The 24,375-nt window shown below is 57.6% G+C and overlaps 1 protein-coding gene across 7 annotated transcripts in view; it reads left to right on the top strand.

Moving 5' to 3' along the window:
• ELFN2 (extracellular leucine rich repeat and fibronectin type III domain containing 2) overlaps window positions 1–24,375 on the top strand; it is a 60,692-nt gene that overhangs the window by 23,689 nt on the left and 12,628 nt on the right. The window lies entirely within an intron of this gene.

Here is a 24,375-nt window from a genome sequence, read left to right as displayed (position 1 = left end):
TTTCTTGCAAGTCACCCTCCAGGCCGTATCACTGCAGCATCCCCAGAGGCTGCTGCCACCATTCTGGCCCCTCCGATGCATTCCGAACCTTCCCAATGCTGTCATCTCCCCAGCGTGTCACTGGGTCCCCATTGCCCTTGGGCCGAGATCCAGGACCTTGGGACCTGTAAGGAGTTGGTCCAGCCTCGGGGCTCCCTCTCCTTCTCCCATTCCATGAGCCAGTTCTCCTGACCTTGTTCCAGTTACCCGTAAGTGCCACCTTCTGGGTACTGCGTACATGGTTCCCTTGCCAGGATCACCCTCAGCAAAGCCTCTTGGACCCCAGGACAGACGAGGTCCCTCTGGTGTCCCTGCACTGGGGACGTTCCTCTCTTCCCCCAAGAGCCCTTTGAGGGGAGTTGTGTTGCCCATTTTGCAGATGGGGAAGTTGAGACTCAGAAGGCTAAAGTTGGCAGCCAAACCCAAGGCTCTCTCATTCTGGGGCGTGTGGTCTCCTTGGCATGTGCAGGTGTGTGTACATGTATGCACACACAGCGGGCACCACATACGGCTGGCCTCGTTTGGGCTGGGATGATGACCCTTTTTGGGGAGAGAAGGTCCTGGATGGTCTCTGGGTGCCTGACCTGCCTTTTCTGCCTTTTCCCATGGTGGCGGTGCAGGTATGCTTCGTTGAATTTGGGGATGAGTGTCAGCCCCTCACTAGACCCCAGGACCGAAGCCTCCCAGGCCTTCTCGCTTCTCTCCCTTTGCTTCAAAACAAACACCCGTGAGCCCAAACCGCCCATCCAACCAAGGCACAGATGGAGTCAGAATTAATTAGTCCTGTTGCCAAGGCAACCGGGACCCAGACCAGGATCCAGTCTTCTCTCGGCCCACCTCCACCCTCCAGCCTCATGGCCCCGCCTCTTAGCAGCCCAGCCCTGCCCTTTGCCCTGCAGGCGCTGCTGCAGGGGACGGCCTTGGGGATTCCTCCTAAATCGGGAAGCGGCTGGTAGGGGTGTCTAGGAACTGGCTTTCATTCTGGGCTTGGTGGGATCTTGGGCAAGTCCCTTCAGTGCTGGGAGCCCAATCTTGTTCCACAGAATGAATGGATGGACAGGTGGACCTGCTGGGGGTGGGGATGGAGCGTCATGGAGTGACTTGTCATGGGGCACTTGAGACTGGTGAGAGAGGGAAGAATGAACGTGGCCTCAGCTTGGGATATTGTGGAGACTGTGCTAGGGATGCGCAGCCGCCCCAAGGCAGGTGTGCAGTGGTGTGCCTGCTAGAGGCTGTGTAGCCTCCCTAGTTGGCAGCAGTGATGGGGCCGCCTCCCCAGACCCCCAGACCCTGGACCCTAGTACCCAGGGCTGTGCTCTCCATCCGAATTCATGGCCCTGTGTAGGGCTCCACTTAGCTCTGTTTCTTCCTCTGTGGCCCCAGGCAAATGCTTCGCTTCTCTCTGCTTCTTCGGCTTCGTCTGAACAGTGGGCATGTCTGCACCCCCCTGCAGCTTCATCTCAGGCCTGTGAAACCCCCAGTGTTGGCCAGTGGGGACTGCTGAGTCGCTTCCTGTTTGAGCCAGTGCTGGATGCAAGCCAGAAGGCCCTGTGAAGGGCTCTGGGGAAGACAGAGGGGACAGAAGCCCTACCCTCTTTTTGGGGTATTTGAAGCATGTGCACCAACGGCCACATCACCAGAGACGCCCACTATGTCTGCTTTAAGAAGAGCTCACTGGGCCGGGCGGGGTGGCTCATGCCTATAATGGCAGCACTTAGGGAGGCCGTGGCGGGAGGATCACGAGGTCAAGAGATCAAGACCATCTTGGCCAACATGCTGAAACCCCGTCTCTACTAAAAATACAAAAAATTAGCCGGTGTGGTGGTGCACACCTGTAGTCCCAGTCACTTGGGAAGCTGAGGCAGGCGAATCGCTTGAACTTGGGAGGGAGAGGTTGCAGTGAGCTGAGATCATACCACTGCACTGCAGTCTGGCAACAGAGCTCCCTGTTAAAAAAAAAAAAAAAGAGCTCACTGTGTCAGAGCTCAGCCTATTGAGATGGGGAAATCAAGGCAGGGAGGTAGAAGCTGGTGAGGCAGGGCCGAGCTCCCTCATGTGGATTTGGATGCTGTTTTGTTGATTCTGCTGGATGGCGCAGGGCTGCGCAAGCTACGTCTTCAAAGGCCAGGGCTCGAGTGTCCCTCTGTGTGACCTCAGGGAACTCACTTCTCCTGCCCCACCCTCTGCTTCCTATTCTGTGAGCTGGAGACTCTGGGGAGGTTGTAGCTGGTACAGACTGGGATAGGCTGGGGTTATGGCTTTTTCTGCTTGGTGCCAGCACAAGGGGGCAGTTGTGGGCAAGTGAGGCATTGTCTCTGGCCCGGGCCATTCTTGGAAGTAAACTCAAGTGGACCTGAAGGGGACAGGCCACCTCTAACCCCTGTCTCCTGTCTTTCAGAGTCCCCAATGCTGGGCTTGGCACACAGCAGTGCCACCCTGGCTTGGCATGCCCTGGGTTGGCTGGGACGAGACCCAGGGCATGCTCTGGCTTCTGCTAAGCCTCCCGCCTGGTCCTGGGACCCACCAAGGCCCTGGAGGCTGAATACCATCTCTCCTGCCACCTGCATAATTGCCTTTTACTTGTTCCTCCAGCTGCCTCCAGGGAGGCTTCCCTCATACTGTCGTGGTGGCACAGGGGCTCAGGAGAGAAGATGGGCCGGGATTAGTGGCTGCACTCTCGCCTCGGCTCCACTGCCCCTTTCTTGGGAACCGTGGGCAGGTTGCTGCCCCCTCGTGAGCCTCAGTTTCCTCATCTGTCACCTGGGCTTCGTGATGCCTCTAATGAGATCACTAGTTGGAAAGGCTTTTGAGAGGCAAAAACTAGGGGTGGCAAGCTCAGCTGGGGCCAGATCACTGCAAGGTGCACGTGTGGTCTGCCTAGGGCAATAGGGTGTGGTGGGGTCTGTGGCAAACTCCAGCGGTCATTTTGGATGGCATCAAAACTCAAATGTGTGTCAGCACCGAGCCTGCCAACAAAACAGAACCACAGGCTGCCTTTGGAGCTGCCAGCTTGCCCCGGAAGACAGACTCTACAAATGGATTAACCAGGGTGTATTTAACTCTTCTTTACATAATAACGAGGGCTAACATTTATTGAGGGTTTGCTCTGTGCCAGAGACAACTAAGCACTTTACTCGGATGATCTCCTCTGATCCCCCCGGGAACCCCAAAGCAGGCAGGGTGCAATTACTGTTCCTACTTTGTAGGTGAGGCAATTAAACCACAGAGAGGTTAAGTCAGGAGCCCAAGTTCACACAGCTGCAGAGGAGGGATTCGGGCTCACTCCTGGGCCTTCTGATCCCTTATCTGGGCTTCTTCCTTCAGCCTCCCAGGGGCAGGTTGAGGCAAGGGCAGACCCCATAGGCAGGGAAAGACTGAGACAGCAGCTTTTCCCTCGTTGCCAAGGAGGCTGGGGGCGGGGAGAGGAGAAACGGAATCAAACAAACGAAGGGTGTTGTGGAGCTGAGGACGAATAACTTATTTTTTATGAGCTTGTTAACATTTGTGAAGTTAAGTAAGCAGGAATTTATGCCCCTCGTTTGCATGCATTAAAGGGAGGACTGCTGGGGCCAGCCTGGTTACTGGGAAACCTCACGTGCCTGCCTCTCGGGTGGTGGTCCCCTGGCTGGCATTAGGCAGCTCCCGTGCAGGGAGGGTTTCTTTGGGCTGTTCCTAGTGATTTCTGCAGGTCCAGCTGGGGCCATGTTTCCTGAGGGGCCACTGCGTGCTTGGCACTGACCTTCCCTGGCTGTGGCCTCCTGTCTCGCTGCTGGGAGTGGAGCAGCTGGCCTGAATCCCATCACAGTGGCTTAGCCTTTAGTTCACCGGCTGAATGTTCTAGAAACTGCTCCAAGTTTCCCCTGGGACCTGAGAGTGTGCGGGAGGCCCCATGACCACCCGCTTTGCTGCCCAAGAGCTGGGAGACCCGAGGCATGTTGCTTTGGCTCTCTGGGCCTCAGTTTCCTCATCTTTAAAATGGGGACAATGATAGTATTACATATACTGCCTCACATTGTGTCCCCCTCTTAGACACTGCCCACCTGAGATGACACTGGCTCATGGGGAAGCCGTGCTCCCTTTGCTAGTTGACTCAGCTTTTTGGAGACCCTTTGTCTCCAATAGGCCTGAGCGCCAGGTGACCCATCCTCTGGAAGATCAGACAGCGCCCCCCAGCCTAGGCCTCATGGCTTCCTGCACGTTCTGCTTGCAATTCCTTGCAAGTCCTCTCCACGACTGTCTCCCTTGGAGCTGTTGAGGTCATTGCAAGTCACCCGCACCTGCACCAGGATGTGGCACAGAGTCAGTACTTGAGAAGCAGATATGAAATGAATGAGTGAATGAAATACTCAACCCCTGTTTATTTTTGCTACTTAGGAATTAGGAGTCCCTTCCAGGTGCGTAGTGATTTATGGGTTTAAAAGCACTTTTGCCCGGTGCAGTGGCTCACGCCTGTAATCCAGCACTTTGGGAGGCTGAGGAGGGCAGATCACGAGGTTAGGAGTTCGAGACCAGCCTGGCCAACATAGTGAAACCCTGTGTCTACAAAAAATACGAAAAATTAGCCAGGCGTGGTGGCGCCTGCCTGTAATCCCAGCTGCTTGGGAGGCTGAGGTAGGAGAATCACTTGAACATGGGAGGCGGAGGTTGCAGTGAGTGGAGATTGCAACATTGTACTTCAGCCTGGGTGACAGAGTGAGACTCCATCTCAGGACAAAAAAAAGCACTTTCAGGCTAATGCCCTCGTTTGAGCTCCACCTTTAGATGTCCCTACAAGAAGGCAAGGCAGGGCCTGTGTTCGGCACGGACTCTCTCATGCTTTTGTTTGTTCAAGGAAACTCTTCAACTCCGGGTCTGGGTCAGGTGCTGGGATCCTGGGGAGGAGTAAGGCCATGTCCTTCCCTCCAGGGGCTCAGGGGCTGCTCTCAGCAGGTGTGCACACCCAGGGTGGGTGGGGAGGCCGAGGGCCTGGGGAGTCCTGGCATCCCTGCGGGCCTCAGGCTCCCATCTGTCTAATGGGTGACAGTGAAGAGGTTTAAGCCTCTTCCAATTCTGATAGGCTGTGATTCTTGGAAGTCAGGGTTTGTCACCAGGTATCTGCTAGGAGGCCCTAAGATGCCAAGATGCCTTTGCCCCAGCTCTGCCAAGTAGCCCTGGCTCTTCAGGTGGCTGAGGTACCCCTCAGACACAGGTGTGTGTGCCTCCAGGGGGTGGGGGAGGGAGGCAGCCCCCAGGCCCATGTCAGTGGGGGCAGCTCTCCATCCACAGTGGGAGTCTGCCCATGGACTGAAGGTGCTGTCTGACTGGGCCTGGGTGGGGTGGGGTAGGGGTCAACACGAGGGGGTGGATCAGCATCTCTGAGTGGAGTGGAGGGTGGTTGAGGCCCCTGACCTGGGAGGATAATGACCCCACCTTTGCTTACATTCTTCTCGCTGGCACCCCCTTACCGCCCCCCCACCTTTTCCCAGGGACCAGTTGTGTGGTCTGGGACGTGGAGGGTTTGGCCTTCAGAGGTGGAGGGGGGTAGTTACAGGCCTCACCCTGCAGCAGCCTGGCTTTGGGCCATTGTTTCCCCTCTCTGTGCCTCAGTTTTCTCCTCTGTGCCTTGGGGATGATGCTAGTTTGAGGGTTTGGTGAGTGCCGAGGAAGCATTTGGTCAAGCTCTGCAAGCCCTTCCTTCTTTCATTCACCAGGAGGAGCAAGGCAGCCATGAGGGGCAGGTGGTGGCTGGAGCAAGCGAGTGAGGGGGGAGGGGAAGAAGCAGAGTCTGGGAGGATTTTGTATACTATTCCAATCCCATGGGCGTCAGCCACCGGCGAGGGCAGAGGCTGGTGGTCTAGCTGTGCGACACTGGGGGCTCAGTTGAGGTAGAAGAGGTGGACCGTTGGTCCCCGTGGGCTGATGAACTTGATTGCTCTGACTCCAGGCACTCATGGGCGGCACAGGAGGGAGTGTGTTTCCTCAGCAGACAGTTCTCACGGGGCCAGTCTGGGCTGAGCATGAAAAGAGTCCCTGCCACAAAGGCAGACTTGCAAGCCAGTCCTTACAGGGTGGCTGAAGCCTGGAGGGCTTCCTGTAGGAGGCAGCTTTGAGTCCTGGCCCAAGAAGTAGCACTCACTGGGTGGGGATGGGACAGGAGGATACCCCAGGCCTGGGAATCTCAAGGGGAAAGGCTAAGAGGTGTGAAAAGTCTTTCCAAGTTTAGAGAGGGGTCATGTACTGATTCCTGGGAGTGGGGAGGGAGGATCCAGGAGTCTGGGGAGGAGGCCGGAGGCCACTGAGTGCTCTCTGGGCCAGGAGAAGGCTGGACACTGTGTCTTCCAGCAGTTGGGAGCATATGTGTGTTTGGGAACGGGCTCTGTGGATGCTGTTCCAGGAGGGAGCTGGTGGGGGGAGCTGAGGAATTGGGGGTGGGGTTTCCTTAGAGGTGCTGTTCTGGGTCAGGCTGGAGGTAGGGAGGTGGGGAGGGCAGGAGTGGAGGTAGGGCCCGAGCAAGGGAGGAGCCTGGGAGGCCAGGCACCAGCTGTGGAGGTGTACCTGTGTGCACACGTGTGGCTGTGTGGCATGTAGATGCGTGTGTGTGCATGCCTGCGTGTGTGAAGCGGGGAGCAGTTTGTCCTGATGGTTCTGGGGCAGATTGCAGGGACAGGGCCAAGCCAGATCATGAGGGTCCCAGACTACGGAGCAAAGGAGCTGGGGAGGCACCAGAGGCTTCGGAGCAGGGCGGCGACGTGACTGTTTGCAGGAAGCTTCCCTGGGCTGAGGCCTGGCAGGCGGAGGTGACGTTCGGTCAGGAGACTGCTGTGCTGCGCTGCGGAGCTTTACTGGCGTAGGGGAAAGGGGCCGAGCGGAGCGGGGTGGTGAAGCCCAGGGCGGCTCAGTGGAAGAGGTAGCATTGGATCAGAATGTAAAGGCTGGGAGGTTTGCTTTCTAGAAGTGAAAGGAGAGGCGCAGCAGGTGGCTGGAATGGTCTCTACAAAGGCTCGCAGGAGGGAGAGGCTGGGCTGGAGGCCAGCATATCCAGGGGCCTTGGAGGGATGAAGGGCAGGTTGGAGTCCATACAGAATGTGGTGTAGAGAGGCTCTGTCTCCGAGTGCCGGGCACGGTCCCCCCAGGACTGTGTGCTAGCTCTGCCGCCCACAGCTGCGTGGCCTCGGGTAAGGCGTTTGACCCTAGCTCCTTCATTTTATTGTCTGTCAAATGGGGACTGCCCTGTTAGACCAGGCCTGACAGAGTGGCTGCGAGGATTCGGTGAAATAATCCACGCACAGGGTGGCCTGGAAGGGTTTTTGTCTGTGTCCTTACCATCTCATTTAACACAGCAACCCGGCAGGGCAGCCTTGTGTCCCCAGGGACCAGTGAAGACATCGGCTCAGAGAGGCTGTGCCGGCTACCGAGGCCACACAGTGGGGACGGGAGCCGAGCAAGGGTCTGAGTCCTGGTTATGAGGACCTCAGACTTGGTGTTCTTTCTCGGGTTCCCGCAGCCTCTCAGAATGCCTGTAAAATGCCCAGCCCGGCAAACTTGTTCCCCTTCTTGTGCTTAGGAGGCTCCTGGACCCAGCGTAAGACGTGGGTGGGACACCGATGCTGATCTCTGGCTTCAGGTCAGCTGCTTGCTCATGGAGTCTCAGTTTCCTCATCTGGAAGTGAGAGCCCCATGTGCCCAGATAAGAAGGCTGCACGGGGCTCCCACAAAGTCAGCGGTGTCAGCTCCTGGTCTAGACGAGGCTCCCGGCAGGGGCTCTGTCCACGTTCCCTCTTTCCCTGTCCCTCTGCATCTGCCTGACCAGACTGTCCTGAGGGCAGAGCCAGCGTGAGAGCTGCAGTGTTGGACGGCTCCCTGATGGTCACAGCAGCCAGAAGGAGCTGGAAGTCCTGGCTGTCATCCGTCATACTAACGGACACACTCAGCACGGGTGGGGTGAGCCAGTGGAGATGGAGGCCAGCTGTGAATTACATGCCTGGGGCCCTGTGTGGTTCTTTTGCTCTTTCAGTTTCCACTCCCTGGGTGTCTTCTCTGTGCCAGGCTTCTCACTGGCACTGGGGGCACAGAGGGGCACACTGTGCTGTCCTGGCCCTCTGGAGGCGATACAGTGACCCTTCAATGGGATGCCACTTGGAGCTGGTGAGCATGGAGGTGCTGTGGAGTGGAGTGGTGAAGCCAGACCAGGGATTCAAAGAAGGCTTCCTGGAGGAGGTGATGCCTGAGCTGAAGCTAGTAGAAGTTCATGGTGTTGGTGGTCACTTGCCAAGAAGGAGCTTAGCCTCTGTCCCTGGGGCTGCAGGGAGCCCCAGAAAGATTTTGAGCAGGAGAGGGCATCAGAACTGCCAGAAGGTAGGGTCCTTCTGGCTGGGGAAAAAGCAGGTCCCTGTGAGTGACAGGCAGGTGATGATGGGGGCCCGTCCTGGCGTGGACTTGGAGGCTGGTCTGATCTTCATCTTCTAGTGGGAGAGGCAGGAGTTGACAGGAAAGCTGGGATCTGTGGCCTGAGCAACCGGGCAGGCGGTGGTGACCATGACCAAGCGTAGTCTCAGCAGCCAGGGGCGGGTGTGAAGCCACCCTGGGGGAGAGGGCAGACGAGGCGCCACAGGCCAAGGCCAGAGTGTGGAGGAGCAGTGGCAATTAGAGGGTCAGGGCAGGAGGGGCGGGGGCGTGGCTGGGAGTCCGTGGGGGTCGATTCTTGTCCTCTTTGGCTTCAGTTTCCTCACCTGCTGCAGGACAATAAGGGATCTGCCAGCTCTGACCTCCTTCCCCAGAGGGTCTGAAAGTGGGTGGCACCAGGTGTGCCAGCCAGGGGGTTCTGGCACCCAAGCAGCTCTGCTCCTAGGGCGTGGAAATGCGTGTGCTAACAGGGTTGGCTTCTGTAGCATTTTCTGAGCATCCTCTGCATGCTGGCCTCATGCTGGGGGCTGGGGACGTGGTGGGGACACAGCCCTGGTCCCCCCCTTGGGGTGTGCAATATGGAAACACCTAGAAAGCCTGGAGTGTTGGCTCACTTTGGGCAGACCCGATCTGAAAAGTCAGGCTTCTGATGAGGAACTGGAGGCTGATATTGATTTGATAAAATACCTCGCAGAAAACTTTCCTGAAATAGCGACCTCTCTGGCGCATTTGAGGTGGGTTCCCATTTGCCCGTCTGTGAGTCCCTGGCTTGTCCTTGTCTTTCCCACAGTGTGCCTGAAATCCTCGGCCAGGTGCTGGTCAGATGTGGAATGTCTGGTTAGCTGGGTGCAGTCCCTTCTGGGGGTCTCCAGCCCTCTCGGGTGGCAGCGGGTCCTCGGAGGTGCCGAGCCTCCCACTTCATCACCAGCTTCGGGTGTCTGCGGGGGTCAGCCATGTCCATGGCCCTTCTTCTGGCTTCCTGTTGGCTCGTAGTGCTCCTGCTGACAGCAGGCGGGGAACCTGCACCCTGCTTGTCCCCTGAGCCCTGAACAGGTGGCTCCCTGCCCTTCCTACCCTGGGCTTCCTTTGGCAATATCCTGCGAGACAGAGACTAGTTTGGCAGGTCTTTGCAGCCCGAGGTGCCAAGCCCAGGGCCCGATGCGTGGCAGATATTGTGGGAGTGATAACAGGACCCCTGGGTTGTCTTGTCCACCCCCCACCCACCTGGGTGAGGAAGCTAAGGCCCAGCTAGAGAATGGCTTTGCTGAAGTCCTGGCTGCCACAGAGCCCGCCAAGGGATAGCTCTCTCCCCAGAGGGCCCCCGACAGCAGAGGAGGCTGGGAAGGAGACCTGGGCAGGGCCAGTGGGGGCAACGCTGTGGGATGTCTCAGGGTCTGCAGCTTCTTAGCTGTGTGCCTTTGCCAAGCGGCCTCACGGCACCGGGCCTGGCCCCTCGTGTCTCAGATGGGTGGATAACAGCGCGCGTCTCACATGGCCGCGGAGGGGGTTCGTGAAGTAACTGGTGTAGATGCCTGCTTGGGTCTGGTGTGTGGCTGGCACTCGATTGATACTCCTCGGCTACTTCTAGGATGTTTCTTCTGGCTGCCGGAACCAGGCACAGGCAGAGCTGGGTCTGAATCCCAGCCTCACCACGTACCAACTGTGATGTGCTAAGGCCACTTTGTCTTTCTTTTTTTTTTTTTTTGAGACGGTATTTCACTCTTGTTACCCAGGTTGGAGTGCAATGGCGCAATCTCGGCTCAACGCAACCTCCGCCTCCTGGGTTCAGGCAATTCTCCTGCCTCAGCCTCCTGAGTAGGTGGGACTACAGGCACGCGCCACCATGCCCAGCTAATTTTTTTTTTGTATTTCTAGTAGAGACAGGGTTTCACCATGTTGACCAGGATGGTCTCGATCTCTTGACCTTGTGATCCACCCACCTCGGCCTCCCAAAGTGCTGGGATTATAGGCATGAGCCACCGCGCCCGGCCCACTTTGTCTTTCTGAGCCTCAGTTTTCTCATCTGAGAAATGAATCCAATGGTCTTTTAAAAAATATTTTAATATTTTAATTTTTTTGAGACGGAGTCTCGCTCTGTCACCCAGGTTGGAGTGCAGTGGTGCGATCTCTGCTCACTGCAACCTCCACCTCCTTCCTGGGTTCAAGCGATTCTCCTGCCTCAGCCTCCCAAGTAGCTGGGATTACAGGCATGTGCCACCATGCCTGGCTATTTTTTGTGTTTTTAGTAGAGACGGGGCTTCACTATGTTGGCCAGGCTGCTCTTGAACCCCTGACCTCATGATCCTCGCGCCTCAGCCTCCCAAAGTGCTGGGATTACAGGCATGAGCCACCGCGCCTAGCTTGACGATCTTTATCTTGATGTCCTGTGAGGTCGGGGGTGGGTGTTGTGTTTTCAGCAGCCAACCCAGTGCTCAGTCCCAGGCGAGGAGTGAAGAGTTTTCATTTACAGCGTGTGAGGCACTGTTGACAGTCACCACGGCCCGTGGGATGCAGCTGCTGTCTGCACTTGACGGAGAGATTCCTTTAGGCTGCGGTATTGCTCTGCCTACTGTGGGCCGGGGGAGGGAGTCACCTGGGAGGACACGCTGTGCTGGCCACTGCAGCCCCCGACGGTCCAGGGGGGTCGGACGGTCACCAAGGAGTCACCCTGGGAGAGAGGAGCTGCCCAGGAGGAGGGCAGGAGGGAGCCTGGAAGAGGTGGCTGGGCCAGGTCCTTGAGTGGCCTCGACCTGCAGGAGAACGTCTGGCTTTAGCCTGGGAACCATGGGAGCTGCTGAAAGGGCATTAACAAAGGGGTCTCGGTGGGTCCACAGAAGCACCCGAGCCGAGCAGAGGAAGGGGAGGGCCGTGGGGCACCTGGAGGACCTGGGAAGCGGGTGCTGCTATCCAGATAAGCTTGGATGGAGGGCGGCAGTGGACACACAGGTGTGTGACCTGGAGAGGTGTCAGGATGGGTTAGAAATGAGAGATGAGGGAGAGGGTGGAGTCAGGTGTAATTCAGATGACAAGACTGAGGCACAGAGAGGTTCAGTGAGGGGCCCACAGTTACACAGCCAGTGGGGTCAGGAGCAAAGCGTCCATCCCAGCATGTGTAGGAGGTGGCAGCTGGGCCTGTGGACATCGGTCATGGCCCTGCGGCCTGGCATGCATGTCGCATGGAGGTGGCAGGCGGGTCAGAGCCAGCAGGAGTGACGCCGGCGGTGGCATCATCATGCTTCATTTGCGGCGCTCCTTAGAGCCGGACATAATGGAGATTGATTGGGGCGTCTGCCGGCGAATGGGGGACCCATTCTGTGTTGCCTGAAGCTCCATTAGGCAGAGATTGGGACTATAACGGAGGAGCTTGGGAAGAAGGTGCTGGAAGGAGATAGGGCCAGAGGGTGGCTGAGTGCCAGGGCCAACTGGTGGCACATGTGATGGGAGGCCCTGGGAACCCTGAGTGAGAGAGGCCTGGGTGCAGAGCCAGCCAGCCTTGCCTAGGAGATAACTTGACCTCACCAGCCTCAGCTTTTTGTCTGTGAAATGGAGGTTGAGCTGAGGATAGGACAGTATAGAACTTAGCAAAGGCCTGGGGCATGCTCTGGGCTCAGGAAGTGCTGAGTGCTATTATTTTTATTTTTAATTATTTTATTTTATTTTTTGAGACAGAGTCTTGCTCTCTCGCCAGGCTAGAGTACAATGTTGTGGTCTCGGCTCACTGCAACCTCCGCTTCTTGGGTTCAAGTGATTCTCCTGCCTCAGCCTCCCTAGTAGCTGGGACTACAGGCGTGCACCACCACACCCAGCTAATTTTTTGTAGTTTTTTTTTTTAGTAAAGATGAGGTTTCACCATGTTGACCAGGATGGTCTCGATCTCCTGACCTTGTGACCGCGCGCTTTGGCTTCCCAAAGTGCTGGGATTACACGTGTGAGCCACCGCGCCCGGCCTGGGTGCTATTATTTTTACTGTAGGCCTCATCGATATTGCTATGTGGCAACTGGAATCCAGTCACTGGTGGCGGGTGTCGGTTGGCCCCTCCCATTTGGAACGTGTCACGGTCTGCCAAGCCAGAGCCCAGTTAGCCCGGAGATCCTGCCCTCAAGATGATGAGTCAGTGCCGGGACCTGAGGTCTGTGGACTGCAAAGTCCAGGCCCAGGTCCAGGTGTGGGTGGAAGCTACTGATCGGGGAGCATCAGGACAACTCCAGAGAGGATCAGCTTCCGTTCTGGGGGGGCGGATTATGTGAGTCCAAGAAGGACATGCAGAGAAAGGACAAAGGATGAGAGGGGCCACCTTGAGGAGGCTGCGTGGTGGTCAGAGACCATCCTTTGCTTGATTTTACCAGGTAAACATGCAGGAGGCTCAGAGAGGGTGAGGGCCTGGCTCAGGGTCACACAGCAACTGTCGCTGGGAGCAGGCCTGCCAGCCCCGGGGCCTGGGTGCTGTCCCACTCTGTGAAAGAGGGAGGTGATCATTCATCAGGGGAGTTTAATAATGAATGAAGTTGAAGCGTCTTTAATGCAGGCAGCAGGCCTGAAGTAATAAGGGACCCTGTATTAATTCGGAAGTTAATGAATATGCAGGTGTGTCTGAATGATTAATGGGGCTCCTGAAGGCCTTGGAAAGGGGTACGTGAGCTGCTGTTGATGGAAATATGAATATTACATACATCTGGGAAGTCGGATAAACCGGGGAGCCAGATGGGCGTCAACCAACCAGAGGGCTCTAGCGGCCGAGACTGGAATGTACATGTGTGTGGGGACAGATGTATACGGGCGTGGGGAGCACGTTCACTTCCTGCATTGTGATCGTGGGGATATAACTTAACCTCTGTGAGCCTTACTTCCCTCACCTGCAGAACGGGTGTAAAAATAATACTGGTTCCTAGGATCCCGAGGATGAAATGGGAGAGAATCTCTTAACAAGGGTGGGTTCGTTGGGAGCCTCTGATGGACACTGGTACAGCCTCTTTAGAGAATAGGGTGGAGAAGTGGTTGAGGAGGGCCAAGGAAAGTGTAACTAGCAGTCAACGGCTGGGCACGGTGGCTCACGCCTGTAATCCCAGCACTTTGGGAGGCTGGGGCGGGTGGATCGCGAGGTCAGGAGTTCTAGACCATCCTGGCCAACATGGTGAAACCCTGTCTCTACTAAAAATACTAAAGTTAGCTGGGCGTGGTGGCAGACGCCTGTAATCCCAGCTACTCAGGAGGCTGAGGCAGGAGAATCGCTTGAACCCGGGAGGTGGAGGTTGCAGTGAGCCGAGATCGCGCCATTGCACTCCAGCCTGGCCACAGAGCAGTGAAATTCCCTGAAGATGGGCGGTGCTTCTGTTTCACTGACAGCAAGAAGGAAGAACAGAGATAAATGGTACTTTACAGTTTATAAAGGGGAGTTACTCAGTGGGTATCCTTTTTCTCCTTCTTGCAGCAGCTGCGTGGGGCAGAGGAGATGGGTCTTGGGGAAACTGAGGCTCTGAGAGGGCCGGTCCCTGTCCGTGTCACTGAGCCAAGTGAGGGCCAGAGTTGGTCCTGGGCCCAGGTATGCCCGCACTGCCTGAGAAGGGCCTTTCCAATCTTTGCCAGGCCTGGGGCTAGGGGACAGGGTCATCGCTCAGAGCCTCAGTTTCTCTCCCTGTCATGCGAGGGTGTGTCTGCCACTCAGGGTTGTTTTGAGGCTCTGAAGAGGAAGTGGGACACTGTCCCTTCACCTATGCTTGGCCTTCGGGAGTCCCAGACACCGTCTCTTTGATGGTCAGCCTGCTGCATTAGCTGGACTTACGTCTGGGGAATCAAGGGTGCCGGGCCACTTTAGCTGTGGGCTCTCAGGCATGTCTCTTGTTGTCTCTTGGCCTCAGTTTCCTCATCCTTCACATAGGCAAGACAGTGTGGCTGCCATGTGTGAAGTGTGCAGGGCCTGGCACACAGCAGGTGCTGGATGGGTGTGCTCCTGTCCCCAGACCCGTGTGATGGCCCTGTGCAAGGTGGCTCTCACAGGTTCCCAGGGTGATGGTTCCCAGCTGTGGGCATATACAGACAGCCTGCCTCACACGGTGCTGGGCCTGGGCTCACAGGGCGAGTGAGACTGTCCACCACCTGGTCCCTGTCCTCTGTGAGGCCGTGGTCCAGGCAGAAGGTAGATGTAAAACTGGTGTCCCCGTCATGCGAGGTGGGATGGGGGTGGGGAGCCAGAGGGCAGCCCCTTCCCAGGCTTGGGTAGAGAGGGAAAGAGATGCCCATTCATCTCCCTGTCTTCCCCACCAGAGCCCCAACTGGAAGCCCAGGTTTTGGCTGAGTCCTCTGCTCACAGGAGGCGATGCTCACAGAATGGCTGTTTGAATGCAGAGGGAGTGAACGAACGAATGGCTGGTTTCTAGGCCCCTTTCTCTGCCTCTTCTCAGTTCTAGGCCATTGAGCAGGGGCATAGGCAGGCCCCTCACTCGACTGTCTCAGGGATCCGGGGTGATCCTGTGGAATGACTTTCTCTCCTCCCCAGCACCCGGGGCCAGCCTGGCTGGGGTCAGAGAACTGTGTGTTGCTGCGTGAAGAGCCATAGGAGTCATGGTCATGGTGCAGCCTGCTGTTGACAAGAAAGGAAACTGAGGCCCAGAAGGGAGAGGGGTGGCGGGAGGGGCAGGGCCGGGTTAGAGCCTCTGTCTTGGCTGTGCTAGGTGGGTGGCCCTGCAGTGTCTAGCCTGGTTGTGTATTTATAGTCCCTACTGATCTATATTAACACCCAGGCCTGCCCAGCCCTTTGCAGCCTCCGGATCTGAGGATGTCTTTGAACCCTCTGGGGGGCTATAGAATCAGAGCTCAACCCCATGGGGAGGGGCGAATGCGGCTTCTCACCCTTCCTTCAGAGCCCTGGGGCTCACGCTGGGCCCTTTGCCTGAAGGATCTTTGCCAGCCCTGGCGAGGCTGGGGCCACCCTTTGGTGGGTTCAGCTTCTTCGTCTGGGGTTCATTATCACACCTTGCTTCCCTCTGGCTTGGCAGGGAGGCCGTGTGTACAGCATGAGCTGAATGCATGGGCTGCGTGGCCTTGGGCAAGCCAGGCCCCGCTCCAAGCCTCAGTCTCCTCATCTGCAGAATGGGCATCATTCCCACACAACTCTCCTGTGCCAGGTGTGGGGCACTCCATGCTTGTGAGCTGGGGGTCACTGTGTACACTCCTCACATCTCTCTGGTCCTCATCACAAGCAGTCCTCAGAGCCTGGAGGGACCGGAGTGCCATCTCCATTTGACAGATGAGGCCAGTGAGGCCCTGCCGCAGCGTGACGTACCAGAGCCATGCGGCCTGTTGGGGCAGAATTCGGACTCATCTAAGTCTGAATGGTCCAGCTTCCCAGGGCCCGTGGGCTCCTTGGGGCAGGGCAGACTTCTCACCCCACCAGCTTGGTTCCCGCCCCCTGGTCGCCATGGGGAGAGCTCCACTAACTCTATGCTTTTCTTACAGAGCAGAGACGACTGGCTGCCCTGAGCGCAATTCAATTCAACAGACATTTACTGAGTGCCTACTATGCGCCAGGCCTTAGGCTGGGCACTGGGGGAGGGGTGCAGAGAGGAAGATGGGGTCCTGTCCTCCAATAGCTCCAGGCTGGGGGGCGTGGAGAGGACAGGCAAAGGCTGAGCAGCTCAGCACCAGGAGAGAAGCCGCTTGGTGGGCTGGAGGCAGCAGAGCCCTGGGTTCAAGTGCATCACGGAGACCTGCCATTCCTCATCCGCACCTCAGTCTCCCCACGTGCAAAATGGGGGAGACGATCTCTAGGACCCATGCAGGATTCCAAGAGCAATACCTCGGGGTTGTGGGGGCAGAGCAGAGGGGTCACCCTGCAGAAGGGAGATCTCCAAAGGCTTCTCAGAGGAGGTTGCATAAAGTCTGGACCCAGGGGCTGGGGACATGTGGGCATGGCTCCCAGGGTTAGGACCAGCAGGCGTGAGTGAAGGCCATAGGGTTGCGAGGGGACACATCGGGGCGGGAGTGAGCTTAGAGAGGGACAGAGGGGTTCTAGGGCCACAGGTCGGGGTGGGAGCCATTGTGAGCTGTTGAGAGATAGCCAGGAACAGCTGGTCTTGCTCTGTCCCACCTCCTTCTCCCTCCCTGGGGCACACTTCAGGATCACTTCCTGTAGAACCTTGCAGCCGTGTGGCCTCGGTAGCACCTGCACTGTGCCAGGCACTGTGTACATTAGTCCTCACTGGGCCCCAGTTCACAGAGGAGGACACAGAGCTCTGAGAGGAGCTGACTCCCAAGCCCCCCATGCTTCTCCCATTACCTCCCACTGAGAGGGTTCCTGTTCTCTGCGACCTCTCCCATCGTGGGGATCCCCCCCAACAAAGCCCTGGGGAGTGCCCACCAAGGGCAATGCAGTTGTGTTTGGAGGGCGAAGGTAGGAAATCCCAGATGTTGGCAGGACTGGCTTTCTCCAAGGCCTGAGTTTCTGCCCCAGCAGCCACCCTTGGGATAGAGTGAGGCGGGACTCCTTCCCACTTTACAGATGAGTAGACTGAGGCCCTGAGAGTCATGTGGCTAGTCCAAGGTCAAACTCAAGGGAGTGACAGCCTAGGCTAGAAGTTGGTCTCTTCATTGCCCAACTGAGGCTGGAGGGAGGCTCAAGTCCCTTGAGATCTGTGCAAAAGCTGAGCCCTCCCCTGACCCCCGACTTCCCCAGGTGGCAGAGAAGCCCGGCCCTGGAGTCACAGACCTGGTTCAAATCCTGGTTTTGTCTTTGCATGAACTGTGTGATCTGAGCAAGTCATGAACTACTCGGGGCCTCGATTTCCTTATCTATAAGAGGGTGGTGAGCTGGCCTCCTTCACTCAGCCATGAGCAAATATTTATTGAGCGCCTACTGGGAGAAGCAGGGCCCTTCCTCGGGAACTCAGTCCAGAGGTAGCAGCAGCAGTTATGATTCTGGTTGTGATGGAGGAAGTACAGGAAGCTGTGGGGACCCATAGGAGAGACCCCAGCCAGGTGGGGAGAAGGCAGGTGGGTAGGAGAGCAGAACGGGCAGCGGCTCCCGCAGGACCACGTGGGCCGCGCTCTGGATACTGTTGGAATTTTCCCAGATCAGCCACAGCCAATGAAGGCTTTCCGGCAGGGGAGCGCTATGCTCAGGTTGACGTTTGAGAAAGCTCATCCTCTGCTGGGTTCAGAGTGGGGAGATAGGGTTGGAGGTAGAGAGGCAGCAGGAGCAGTGGGGGAGAGGGGCGGCACCAAGGTGGGAGTAGGGGCAGCCGGGCAGGTGTGGCTGCCTCTCACCAGGTCTAGGAACTGCGAGAGAAGCGGGGGAGGAGGGGGAAGGGGCCGTGGGAGATTAGTTCAGTTGTGGAGGTGGACATCAATGAGTGAGTTTCAGGTGCCAGGGAAGGGCCCCCGGAGGCTGCTGGGTATGGTGGTTTGGGTGTGGTCAGCCCAGAGTCGACATTAGAAGCCTTGGCGGGAGGGGAGTCCTGATGGGCTCTTGGGGTGCGGGAGGGGGAAAGCAGGTTTGAGAAGGGCAGTGAGCAGGGACCAGGATGTCAGGGGAGGCCACTGCTTGGCTTACAAGCAGAGGACCCCGAGGGGATGCAGCCTGGGAGGTCTCGGGAAAGCAGAGCTGCAGGTGCCCAGCCTGGGAAGGAGGTGGCTCGGCTTAGGTCTGTGGAGAGATTTCAGAAGGCGGCGTGTTGGGTGCTGTACCCTGCGCCATCCCGGGAGGGTCAGCTCCCGAATCTTTTCATCAGAAGGCAGAAGCTGAGTTTCTGTCCCTTGCCCTCCTAGGGAGGAGGAGGCTGCAGAGGGAAGGTTTCGGGGAAGGAGGACAGGGGAAAACATTTGCATGCATGACAAAGCTGAAGTGAAAGAGAAACGGGAGACAGAGAGGAGAAGAAATTACCATACACCAGGATCTTGTTATTCGAGCTAATTTTCAAAGGACCACAGCTGTCACACTGAGATAATTCGTTAATTATAACAGCCATTGTGCTTTGGCAGTGGGAGAGGAAACCGAGGCCGGGGAACAGGCTGAAGGTGGGGGTGGAAGCAGGCTGCTGGGAGGCCTGGACTTCAGAGAGGGGACAGGGACAGAGGCGAAGAGAGGTGCGTTACCCTCAGGACTGAAAGGAAGACATTGCCAGGTCAGGCCCTGTCCCTCCTCACTGTCATTGTTGCGGTGTGGGCCTGTGCCACGTGCCATGCACCAGTCCCCCACAGCGACACCTGCAGGAGGCAGCTTCCTGGAGTAGTGACTGCCCAGACCCTGGCCTGTGGCCATCCCCTCTGCAGCCTACTGAGCTGGTGCCCTTCTTGTCACACTTTACAGAAGAGGAAACTGAGACCCAGGGAGGATTAGCTTGCCAGGACCAGGGGATGAGGTGGCGTAGCCTGATTTGAGCTGGACGTGGACCCTGCACTTTGGCAGTACGCTAGGGAGGGCCGGTCTTGGCGGACTGGCCACGTGGAGTTGGCAGACACAGGAGCTGTCACATAAGATAGCCTCACGTTTGGGCTGTGGTTTCTGCCCAGCCGGCAGTCCTGGGGCGGCCCTCCCCCGGGAGTTTCCGGGGCTCCGTGGCGACCCCTCTGCGGACAGAGCTTCCTTGTTCTCTGATGCTGCAGCTGCGGCTGTCAGTCTGGGCTGGGCTCTCCCACCTGCTCCAGAGAAAGCGGCTCTCAGGGCGGGGGGAGGGAATTCGGACCATCCCAGGTGGTGTCTATACTGACCCCTTGCTGCTGGTTAGAGGTTGGGAGGTGACAGAAGGTAAATGGGGTTTCTCAGCTTGGGGCTGGAGGGCCTGGAGGGCTCCAGGACCCTGGGTGCTGAGGCCTGGTAGAGACAGGGGCCTGGGGGAGGCAGGCCCAGGTGAGCAGAATGAGGGACCCTAAGTCTGTGGGGAGAAGGCTGGGTTCCAGGAGCCATTCCAGAAACCCCAGGTCCCCTTGAGCTTCAGTGTGGCTTCAGGAAATCGGGGGTCCTGGTGTTCACAGCGGCCATGCCTAGAGACAGCACCTACAGCTGGCAGCGTTCTGTGGGGTGGGAATAGTGTCTGGGAGAGGGTACCCCTCAAACCCCAGAAGAACCCCCAAACTTGGCCCAGGCAGCATTGTTGGCAGGGGAGCAGTGGGCCCCACAGGGCGACAGGTAGGCCTAGGGTGGTCATGTGGGGGCCCCCTTGGCTTGGGGACCTCTCCCCAGTGGGGCTGCTTGGAGCCAAGGGGAAGCTGTGGGAGGGCCAGGACAGCTTAAAGTCCTGTAGAGTTGGTGACCGACGGAGGCCAAGACACAGGAGACTTTTAGGACCAAGCAAGTGACAGATACACCCTAGAACCCTCAACCCAGACTCCCCAAATGACAGATCCACGATGTTGATGTCCTGGTGCTAAAACCCAATAGCCATGGGTCAGGAGGACAGGGGATGGGGCTCCAGGTCAGGTAGGGGCCAAGTGCAGGAGGTGGAGATTGGGGCACCCCTGGGTCCCAGGCTGAGAGGCTCATAGGAGTACCCCCGACAGGCTGGGGTTCTACTTGTCCCCACTCAGGGGTTGCCCCTTGTGGCTGGCCTTATAAACTCCAGTGTGCAGGGGTCAGCTGGCCACCCAAGCCAGAGAGGCAGGGAGGAGGTTGGACGCCACTCCGCAATGCCACTGCCGTCCCTCCAGGGATGCAGACCCGGGGAAGCCAGATCTTCCCCGTTTCTCAGTGGATTCCAGAAACGGGGATTTTTGAAACAAAATCTGCCAAGTTTTCAGTATTGGCAACTGATTTTAAAAAAGTGAAAACCACCATCCAGCCGAGACAGGATCCCACTGCGTCTCTTGAACAGAGCCCGGGGGCGTGGAGGGTGGAAGCCACTGCGCAGCAGTTGGGAGACCTCAGTTTCCTCATCTGCAAAGTGGGAAGAGTGGTAGTGCTTTTAAGACGTTTAAAGTTGGCTCAGGATTTAATGAGTTAACGTGGAAAGTGCGGAGGCCCAGCCGGTACAAGCACTGAAGACTCTTCACCTTGTCGGAGGCTGCCCATCCCTCCCTGGGCCACCTCTCAGGGGGCTTCGCTCTCCGCCACTGGAGCCTCCACTTCCCCCCGGGGGTCCCCACATGCCCTGCCCCATGTCTTGGGACAGCCCTGAGGATGCTGGAGGGCAGGGAAGCGTTTGCCCCTTGGGACCCTGGAGGAGGAGCAGGCGGAGGAGGCAGAGCTGGGAGGGCGGGCCTAGCCGGTGCCTGGTACATAGTAGGTGCTCCATAAATGTTTATTGAATGAATGAATGGAGGCCGTGCAGGCAGAGGCAGCGGTGCCGCGCAGGCACTGGTGAAAGAGCGGGTCCAGTGGAGACTGGTGAGTAGTGCCCAGGGGCTGCAGCTGAGGGGGCCAGGAGGAGGTGGGGGAGGTGACAGTCAGGTTGGGACAGGGCAGGGGTCAGATGGGGAGAGGCCAGGGGTTGGCAGTGGGAGGCAGGGTCAGGTGGGGAGAGGGTAGGGATCAGGTGTGGGAGGCAGGGTCAGGTGGGGAGAGGCCAAGGGTTGGGGGGTATGGGAGGTGGGGTCAGGTGGGGAGAGGCCAGGGGTCAGGTGGTGAGAGGATAGGGGTCAGGTGTGGGAGGCAGGGTCAGGTGGGGGAGGGAAGGACAAGTGGGGAATGGCTAGAGGTCGGTGGGGGAGGTGGGGTCAGATGGGGTGAGGCCGGGGTCAGTTGGGGAGGTGGGATCAGGTGTGGGAGGCAGAGTCCATGGGGGAGCTGGGATCCAGGGGAGGAGAGGTAAAGGCCAGGCTGGGGAGAGAGGGGGTGAGGGAAGAGTCTCCTGAGTAGCCTGGAGGATTCTGGGGAAGCCAGGAAACGATCCCTGAGCTGGTGCCAGGAGGTGGGTTTCTAATACAGGTCATCCTTGACTGTGGGACAGTCCTGTCCCCAGGGGCCTGGTGGTGGGTGGGCTGTGGGGGTTGGGGGATTGCCAGGGAGTGGGCCCTCCCTGCTCACAGGCCGTGAGGCTCAAGCCTCTCCTGTCAGGCCACGGGGTGGTTTGCCAAGGCCAAGAGCTTTGGTGAATAAAGCCCTCCACCCCCACCTCTCTCCTTCCACCAAGGCCTTGACTCCTAAAGATGACTGTGGCACCCTGTGAGCAGGGGAGGCACGGGGACCAGGTGAGCGATGGGGGGTGACATGGTGGGCAGGTGACAGGGCTTTGGCGGGGGACCAGCAAACCAGAGACACATGTGTACTGTGGTTTTCCTCCAAACAGATGAGGAAACTGAGGCCCAGGGAGGTGAGGTGCCGACTTGCCCCAGGTCACACTGCAGCCCAGCGGCCCAGCCCCAAGCCCCTTCTTTGGCTGAGGTTAGGCCTGGAGAGGCGTGTCCAAAGCACCTCGGCCTTGCAGAGCCCCTGATGCCTTGGCTGTCAGCTGTTGGTGCTGTGTCGTTCTTGTTAAGTTATTTTGAGTAAGAAGGCAACTTAGTGAAGGGGAGGCAAGTCTGTCTGCCCCAGGGCCAGCCAGGCACGTAGCAGGGAATACACGTGGAACATGTAAGAAACGTGGGCAGGACCGGGTGCCATGGCTCACGCCTATAGTCCCAGCACTTTGGGAGGTGGAGGCAGCCGGACCACCCAAGGTTGGGAGTTTGAGACCAGCCTGACCAACATGGTAAAACTCTGTCTCTACTAAAAATACAAAAAGTTAGCCAGGCGTGGTGGCGCATGCCTGTAATCCCAGCTACTCGGGAGGCTGAGGCAGGAGAATTGCTTGAACCTGGGAGGAGGAGGTTTCGGTGAGCCGAGATCACAGCCATTGCACTCCAGCCTGGGCAACAAGAGTGAGACTCTGTCTCAAAACAACATTAAAAAAAAATTTCACCAGGCATAGTGGCACACACCTGTAGTCCCAGCTACTTGGGAGGCTGAGGCAGGAGAATCGCTTGCACCTGGAAGGAGGAGGTTATGGTGAGCCAAGATCACAGCCATTGCACTCCAGCCTGGGTGACAAGAGCAAAACTCGTCTCTAAAAAAAAAAAAAAAAAAAGAATGAAATGTGGGTGGCTGTGTGGCTGCTTGGGCACCATGCCTCACCCAGACAGGGCTCCTAGCCCGGGCCTGGTCCCTGTTTCTCTGTGACACAGATGCAGCCATGGGCCTGTTCACCCAGTGCAGGATGACACAGAGCCTGGAGCAGGTGCCAAGAAAGTCAGGGGCAGGAGCTAGCTCCCCTGGGACCCGGAGCAGCTGGTGTGCAGGGCTGAGACTAACAAGACATGATTGAATGGGGGTGGATGAACACCCAGCACCTTGGGGGGGGGGACCTAAGCAGATACTGCCCAGAGCTGCCCAAGGACCTTGTGAGGGCACCAGGGGCTGCCTGGCCGTGTGTGCCAAGGGGCCTGGGGGTTTGGTTGACATCTAGGACAAGGTGAAGACGCAGCGCTGGTGCCTCCTGACTCCCACTGCATGAACGGAAGCAGGGAGCCCAGCCGAGGGCTGTGGGGGCCTCTGGAGCTGGTCCTGCTCCAAATGCATCGGCACTGATGCTGGGCTCCAGGCGATGCGTTGTAAGAGGGGCCTTGACAGCAAGCACGACTCAGGCAGCTGGACCCAAGGGCAGGAGGGAACTGACACCTCAGCACAGGAAGAGCAGGTAGAGGATGAGGTGCTGTTCAGCCTGGATAAATGGAGTGATGATAGACCGGTAGATGTCGGAAGAGCCTTTTTGGGGTACTGGCCTTGTCCCTAGTGGCTCCGGAGAGCGAGCTGGCACCCATGAACAGAAGCACAAGGAGCCAGACTGGGCTTTGTAAAAGAAGAAGAAATTTCTAGCCATCAGAGCTGTTCAGGAAGGGAATCTGGGCCGGGCGTGGTGGCTCCTGCCTGTGATCCCAGCACTTTGGTAGGTGTAGGTGGGTGGATTGCTTGAGTTCAGGAGTTCAAGACCAGCCTGGGCAATGTGGTGAAACCCCATCTCTACCAAAAGTGCAAAAGATTAGCTGGGCATTGTGGCAGGCGCCTGTGGTCCCAGCTACTTGGGAGGATGAGACATGAGAATTGCTTGCAGTTAGGAGGCAGGGGTTGCGGTGAGCACCACTGCACTCCAGCCTGGGTGACAGAGCTAGCTAGACTGTCTCAAAAAAAAAAAAAAAAAAAAAGAGAATCAGTAGCTTCAGGTGGGTGCTGAGAGCCCTGTCACTGGAGGTCTGCATGAGCAGACAATGGGACATTGTCTTCCAGGGAGGAATCTTGGAAAGTCTGCGGGTTCCACCAGCTCAGGCTGGCCTGGTTCTTGGCTGTGTGCCAGCCATGTGGGGTTGATGTAAGATTCCAGGAACATCAAATGTCAGACACAAAGGAACCATTGGATAAGGGGTATATGACTCTCTTAGAGGCCAGCAGACTGAGGCCCAGAGGAGTTAGGTAATGTGCCTGATGTCACACAGCTCAGCATTCCAGGTCCCTTCCCCATACCATCCATAGCCTGCAGCATAGAATCATTAATTGCACTGGAAATGCAGTAAACTTACCAAATGGTGTTCCTTGTCGAGGGTATAATCATCCCATTTTACAGATGAGGAACTGAGGCCCAGGGAGCTCCATGAGGTGGAGGCTGTGACAATACCAGTGTTCGGACCCCCGGCTTGAGTCTCTTCCCCAGAGGGAGGGAGGCTTTGCCCCTGAGGGCAGAGTTTCTGGCCTGGTGCTGGGCTTTCAGCAGTGAGGGGCGAGGTGGCTGCCTGCCAGAGAGATCTGCCAGGAGTCCTCGGTCCTCCTAATCCTGGGTAATGGCATTGACACGGAACACGGACAGTGACAATGACACCTCAGGGAGTCTTGGCCAGCCTGGCCCAGGGAAGAGCCTGTGCCAGGGCTTATGAGCTGCTGCGAATGAGATTTCCCCGGCCGAGCCTCATGTCCCTCTCCTGGGATGCCAGGAGACAGACGGTGCTTCCCTTATCTGCTCCTGGAGCTGATGGGTGTCCCTGGAAGAAGAGTGGGGCCA

Source organism: Callithrix jacchus, chromosome 1 (genome assembly GCF_049354715.1).
Source record: "Callithrix jacchus isolate 240 chromosome 1, calJac240_pri, whole genome shotgun sequence".
In the NCBI taxonomy this organism is placed as follows: Eukaryota; Metazoa; Chordata; class Mammalia; order Primates; family Cebidae; genus Callithrix; species Callithrix jacchus.
Note: the sequence above shows the minus strand (reverse complement) of the source record. Positions and strands in the feature narration are given on the sequence as shown.